Here is a 6,803-nt window from a genome sequence, read left to right as displayed (position 1 = left end):
GTGGGAGAATGTAAGAAGGTTTATTGCCTTAAACCTACTGAAGTGATCTTCTAATCTATAAAGGATTGAAAGACTTATTGTTTATCAGGAACTCAAACCTATCTCGATTAGGTAGCCTTTAACTCAGTGTTTAATAAGGATAATGAAGGCTTAAAGGTTCCTAGTTCTACAAGGATTGGAATAGATTAGTTCTATCGCATGAAGGATATCTCTAAGTGTTTCCTGATGGGCAGGACACTTAGAGAGATGCATATATATAGAAGGCTCCCTCCTAGATCCGATACAGACATCTAAGCTAATCAGAAATTCACCCATCAGAGTTATAGCTATAAGGATCGGTTTCTAGGAGAAGAGTCTTCAGTACCTTTGCACAACCAATCTGTCCAGCACCATGTCAGACTCAGGTTAGTGTTAAACATGTTTATATTTTCAAGAACTTACACATATATGATCACATAGATGAAAATGGCGCTTTTCCTTTTGTATTCGTTATTGGGACTGGGTAAGTCCTCCTGTCAATATGATCTCCTAGTCTTTACCATTAAAAGATATTACTATGAGTCCTTTGAAAATATTGTGCTGTGTATCATTAACCTACAACTTTAGATAGCTGATTTAAAACAATTTGTCCACGGAGTGGTTACGTACAGCTTCAGTTTATATTCCTTCACGTTATGTCACATCTGATGATATTAAAATTAGTTGGTCACACAAATTTTGGAAAAGGTCATAAACCAGGAAGGCCAAATTTTCTTCTTATTTCTGTAACTAGTTGAGAATGTAGCATTAGTTAGAAAAGTATTCTCCCCACATTTTTTTTATAAATTTTTGTTTGTCAAGAGTTGTGAGACTCTCTTTATATTGATGTTGCAAATGCATATGCAGGTCATTTCAAGGATTGAAATAGTAGTGAAAGTGGGTGGTGTTCGTAGAGTTGTTAATTATACCGCCATCACAAGGGGATCTGTGGTCTTCATGGGCACACTTGTGTCTAAAGTATAAACACAGAGAGAGAGAGAGAGAGAGAGAGAGAGAGAGAGAGAGATGTTTTAATTTCTCTAAAAAAATTTAGAACTATTTTATTGTTGAGAAAGTTATACAAAATCCCCATTCATGTTAACACATGTAGCACCAGCACTTTTTGCCTTTGGGACCATCAGCACGGCAAAGTCCCATCTTTGCTTTCTCTCCTTTGCATTGTTTGTCACACTCTGGGTGGGCTGTGCAGGTGGTCATCGACTTGCTCGCCTGCTTGCATCCTCTAGTTCCTCCTTCAACCACTGGCAATTCTGTATATTATCACCAAAAAAAATATATATAGTTTCTTAATTTCTTATATTCTTCTTAATAATACAGCTTTGTAAGACTAACAACAAAAACAAAGAGGGTATATTTGGGATGTCTACTAAAATTAGTGACATTATTATAAAATTTGAGAGTTCGTATGAATTGTCTTGCAGTGCAAGAAATGATGTAAATATAAACTTTTCGAGTTGATAAGGGTTTGAGGATCACTCACCCATGGAACCAACGAGAAGGAGAGCTATTAGCAGAACAACTATGGTGCTGGAGCCAACAGATTTTGCCATCTCGGAGGATTTTAGGATTGAAAGTGGTTGGATTCGAGAATTTTAAATCCAACTTACAACCCTATTCTTGAGAATGCAAGTGAGGTCTAGCTTCCAATTTATAGTTGGAAGTTGTCCCTTTGTTTAGGTTTTTGCAGAAAATAAGGCACGGATTTATAGCTGCCTTTTCTTATTTTTAATATTTCAAAAATAGAAATTAGACACAGTCAATTACTATTCTTATGGGTTTAGTTGTGATGGCATAATGGGCCTTACTCCTCAAATGCATCTATTACATGTAGATAGAAACTAGTAAGAAAAAAAGACAATAAGCAATAAACATGCAAGCAAGCAAGAACACCAAAATCAATTGCAAATCTTGATTTCTAAGTGTCTTCGGTCTCTTAACATTTCGATGTTGATCCGACATTATGAAATTTAACCTATTGAATTAATATATAGAAGATGTAAATATATAGACCGACAAAATCCTCAATTGATAATTCATATAAGTAAGCAAGACCACCAAAATCAATTGCAAATCTTGTTTGATAATTCATAAGTCTTAACTGTAAATCCCTAATTGATACTTCATAACCCTAAATAATCTCCAAAATTTCAACATCCACACATTTAAAGAATGAAAAATTTAAGATTACCTTATTTTGCATTAATTAACTTTTCAAGAATGACATAGGTTTGTTAATGGATTTTATTTGGCTGGGATGGGGTCATCACGTGTAGGTTAGTCTTTTCATTTTTTGTTGGTCAGACTTCTTGTGGGTTAGTTAATGAGATTTTATTTTTTATACAAATTTTGAACCATTAGATTAGACTACAATAAATGGCTGAGATTAAACAAACTAAATCTTTCATCTTAAAATAATTATAAATTAATTTAATTAACTTTGCTATTCAATTTATTCTCTCCTCATTTATGTTTTCACATCTTCCTAAAAGCATCAACATTCTCTCTCACAACATCTTCTTCTTCTTTTACATGACTTTCCATTTTTTTCTCTCTTCAATCTTCTTTTTGCCTTTGAAATACCATCAAATACCCAGTAAGGAAGATCAACTTACTTCATGGTATCATAGCCAGGTTCCACGCCAAAATCAATTGGCAATGGGGGAGAGTAGCCCAACTCCTTATATGCCCTTGCTAGGTTTCTCAACTTTCCAATGTGGAACTCTTTACCTTCAAATTCTCATACGCCCCCGCACGTAGACAACACATTTTGGGTGAGCACGTGTGGCCGTTGGGCTTTCACACGTGGGTAACTTGACTCTGATACCATGATAACAGAAGAGGTATTTGGAAAAACAAAGGAAGAAGAAGACTAAAAACAGAGAGAATATACTGAGATTTTCTGTATGATTATTCACTGAATGAATATTACAATGCACAGTTCAACTTATATACAATTGTAAGGACTGATGAAAGCCTGAGTAACTAACAGCCATGCTTAATAGACTAACACGTGAATAGCACGTGGGTATTCTAACAATACTAAGTTGATGTGTTCATCTATCAGGTGTCACTACTGTTTGTGACACTAATTCATGTGATCGCTAGTTATGAGAATAATTCTAACTCTGAGAAATGAAGTAATAATGAACTTTTCATTTAACTTCATGCATGTCAATAAGGTGTAGTCCAATGAAAAAGAGTTTTGACTTGCATATTACTAGTCTTAGGTTTGAACCCCCCTGAGATCCTTTATTTTTTGTCGAAACCCCCATAGCACCCTAGAGCATTTCCACTCATTTGACATGGCAAAAGGGAAGGGCAAGTAAAGGTGGTTATTGCTCAAATGAATAGTATTTGCCCTAGTAAATTTTTTTTTTCACACATTGCCATGACAACCCAAGGGCAATTACTATTCATATGGGATTAATTTTATTTATATGTATGAGATTAATAAATAAAAAACTACTAGAAATTTATAAAAAATAAAAAATAACTAGAAATTTATAAAAAATAAAAAATTCTAAAATTCTTGGATTTTTGTTTTATTTTTTCTTCATGGACGTCATGCTGGCGTCAGCACCCTTAGACAACAGCTCAGGCTATTCTTGCCTTCTGGCTTGCCCAGCCTTGATGGAGCCCATCATCTATCCGGACTAGATTTGATTGGTGGAGTGTGTTTTTGCAATTCAGGGGGCCTTTTGCCCTAACAATCCAAACCGGTGGAACTGCTCTTAGTAGCGTGTGTGAGAAATCTCCATTCCCTTGTAGTTTAGATTATCATTGTATTCAAAAAACAAAAAACAAACTTCATGCATGTTATGGTAAAAATTATAGAAACCGGCCAAATTGGATTGAATTAGATTAATCACTTTGCACTGATTAGATTCTGAATGCTTATAAAGATGGAAAATGTTATTTGGACACCCAGCTCAAAACTTTTTTTTGTCAAATATTTCCAATTTTGTACCTATAATTAAGAGGCTTTAAAAATACATTGAGCTGAAGTTGGAATTGGTTAGCAATTTTTGGATCAAGGCAAAACCCCACTTAAAATCTCAACTATAATTTGAATTTTGATGATCTTTCTTTGTTGGGCCAAAAACCGAAAGCAAAACTTGTTATAAGCAATTGGACTTTAAGCCCATATTCAAAAGAGAAAAATAAGAGAAGCTCACAGTGAAACAAAATAAAAACTCTCAATTACGTTTGGTATCCTATTCAAATAGGGAACTCAGAAACTTAATTTTTCTTAAAAACAAGGAGTTCTTAAATCTATTTTTAAGATTCAAAAACTTGTTTGGTATGCAACTTGAAAACTGTTTTCAAATCTTAAAAATTTGAGAACTTGTGGCTTAAAAAAAAACTGAAAAAACAAATATTTTTTGTTTTTAATAATTGGGGTGTTTTGTAGTTGTTCTTGAGTTCGAGTTTTTAAAAATAGGGCTACTAAAAAGGTTTTCTTTGTTTTGGACTCAAATTTTATTTTTGAGTTTAAAAAGTTGGATTTAAATTGAATACCAAATATGGGCCCTAAATTTTCAGACCCATTTATCCATGGCACTCTCCTACCTACCCATTAGGTCCATTATAGAAAATGTATATATATAAGATACTCATTGCTCTCTCTCAAGAGGAAAAAAAAAAAACAAAAACCCAAGAATGAAAGAGAAAAAAACAAAAACAAAAAAGCTAAACGTTGTTCCTTAACAAGAACAGCAAACACTTGGAACATTGACAGTAGTTATAAGCATCTTTCAGTGAGGGATGCGATAACGCCCTAAGCTGTGAGCCAAATTTATGTACAGGACCAAACTTTATTTTACCCTACACATCAAACTAATTCATTAGAATTTAGAAGTTGAGAAGGTTGGGCAAAGGGGTCAGCTTTTGAAGCCAAGGGCTATTCATTTGGGTCCAAAATGTGTCTTGGGTCCAGTCCATGCTCAATCTTGGCACTTGGAGCTCTGGTAATATGTACGTAGGAGAAGGCACTAGCGGACCCAGGAATTTTTTTTATAAATTTTTGTTTGTCATGAGTTGTGAGACTCTCTTTATATTGATGTTGCAAATGCATATGCAGGTCATTTCAAGGATTGAAATAGTAGTGAAAGTGGGTGGTGTTCGTAGAGTTGTTAATTATACCGCCATCACAAGGGTATCTGTGGTCTTCATGGGCACACTTGTGTCTAAAGTATAAACAGAGAGAGAGAGAGAGAGAGAGAGAGAGAGAGAGAGATGTTTTAATTTCTCAAAATTTTTTTAGAATTATTTTATTGTTGAGAAAGTTATACAAAATCTCCATTCATGTTAACACATGTAGCACCAGCACTTTTTGCCTTTGGGACCATCAGCACGGCAAAGTCCCATCTTTGCTTTCTCTCCTTTGCATTGTTTGTCACACTCTGGGTGGGCTGTGCAGGTGGTCATCGACTTGCTCGCCTGCTTGCATCCTCTAGTTCCTCCTTCAACCACTGGCAATTCTGTATATTATCACCAAAAAAAAAATATATAGTTTCTTAATTTCTTATATTCTTCTTAATAATACAGCTTTGTAAGACTAACAACAAAAACAAAGAAGGTATATTTGGGATGTCATGTCTACTAAAATTAGTGACATTATTATAAACTTTGGGAGTTCGTATGAATTGTCTTGCAGTGCAAGAAATGATGTAAATATAAACTTTTCGAGTTGATAAGGGTTTGAGGATCACTCACCCATGGAAGCAACGAGAAGGAGAGCTATTAGCAGAACAACTATGGTGCTGGAGCCAACAGATTTTGCCATCTCGGAGGATTTTAGGATTGAAAGTGGTTGGATTCGAGAATTTTAAATCCAACTTACAACCCTATTCTTGAGAATGCAAGTGAGGTCTAGCTTCCAATTTATAGTTGGAAGTTGTCCCTTTGTTTAGGTTTTTGCAGAAAATAAGGCACGGATTTATAGCTGCCTTTTCTTATTTTTAATATTTCAAAAATAGAAATTAGACACAGTCAATTACTATTCTTATGGGTTTAGTTGTGATGGCATAATGGGCCTTACCCCTCAAAATGCATCTATTACATGTAGATAAAAACTAGTAAGAAAAAAAGACAATAAGAAATAAACATGCAAGCAAGCAAGAACACCAAAATCAATTGCAAATCTTGATTTCTAAGTGTCTTCGGTCTCTTAACATTTCGATGTTGATCCGACATTATAAAGTTTAACCTATTGAATTAATATATAGAAGATGTAAATATATAGACCGACAAAATCCCCAATTGATAATTCATACAAGTAAGCAAGACCACCAAAATCAATTGCAAATCTTGTTTGATAATTCATAAGTCTTAACTGTAAATCCCTAATTGACACTTCATAACCCTAAATAATCTCCAAAATTTCAACATCCACACATTTAAAGAAGATGAAAAATTTAAGATTACCTTATTTTGCATTAATTAACTTTTCAAGAATGACATAGGTTTGTTAATGGATTTTATTTGGCTGGGATGGGGTCATCACTGTAGGTTAGTCTTTTCATTTTTTTGTTGGTCAGACTTCTTGTGGGTTAGTTAATGAGATTTTATTTTTGATACAAATTTTGAACCATTAGATTAGACTACAATAAATGGCTGAGATTAAACAAACTAAATCTTTCATCTTAAAATAATTAAAATTTAATTTAATTAACTTTGCGATTCAATTTTTTCTCTCCTCATTTATGTTTTCACATCTTCCTAAAAGCATCAACATTCTCTCTTACGACATCTTCTTCTTCTTT

At 34.0% G+C, this 6,803-nt stretch overlaps 2 long non-coding RNA genes across 2 annotated transcripts; both read right to left on the bottom strand.

Moving 5' to 3' along the window:
• Positions 1-1,029: 1,029 nt before the first annotated feature.
• Positions 1,030-1,700, bottom strand: LOC117619358. The gene is made up of 2 exons (XR_004584556.1): positions 1,520-1,700; positions 1,030-1,289 (listed from the first exon to the last, which is right to left on the bottom strand). It is a non-coding gene; the product is annotated as an uncharacterized LOC117619358 (long non-coding RNA).
• Positions 1,701-5,275: 3,575 nt separating this feature from the next.
• LOC117619250 lies at positions 5,276-5,913 on the bottom strand. Its single transcript, XR_004584546.1, has 2 exons — positions 5,755-5,913; positions 5,276-5,519 (listed from the first exon to the last, which is right to left on the bottom strand). It is a non-coding gene; the product is annotated as an uncharacterized LOC117619250 (long non-coding RNA).
• Between the last annotated feature and the right edge of the window lie 890 nt (positions 5,914-6,803).

This window comes from Prunus dulcis, chromosome 2, assembly GCF_902201215.1.
Source record: "Prunus dulcis chromosome 2, ALMONDv2, whole genome shotgun sequence".
NCBI lineage: Eukaryota > Viridiplantae > Streptophyta > Magnoliopsida > Rosales > Rosaceae > Prunus > Prunus dulcis.
Note: the sequence above shows the minus strand (reverse complement) of the source record. Positions and strands in the feature narration are given on the sequence as shown.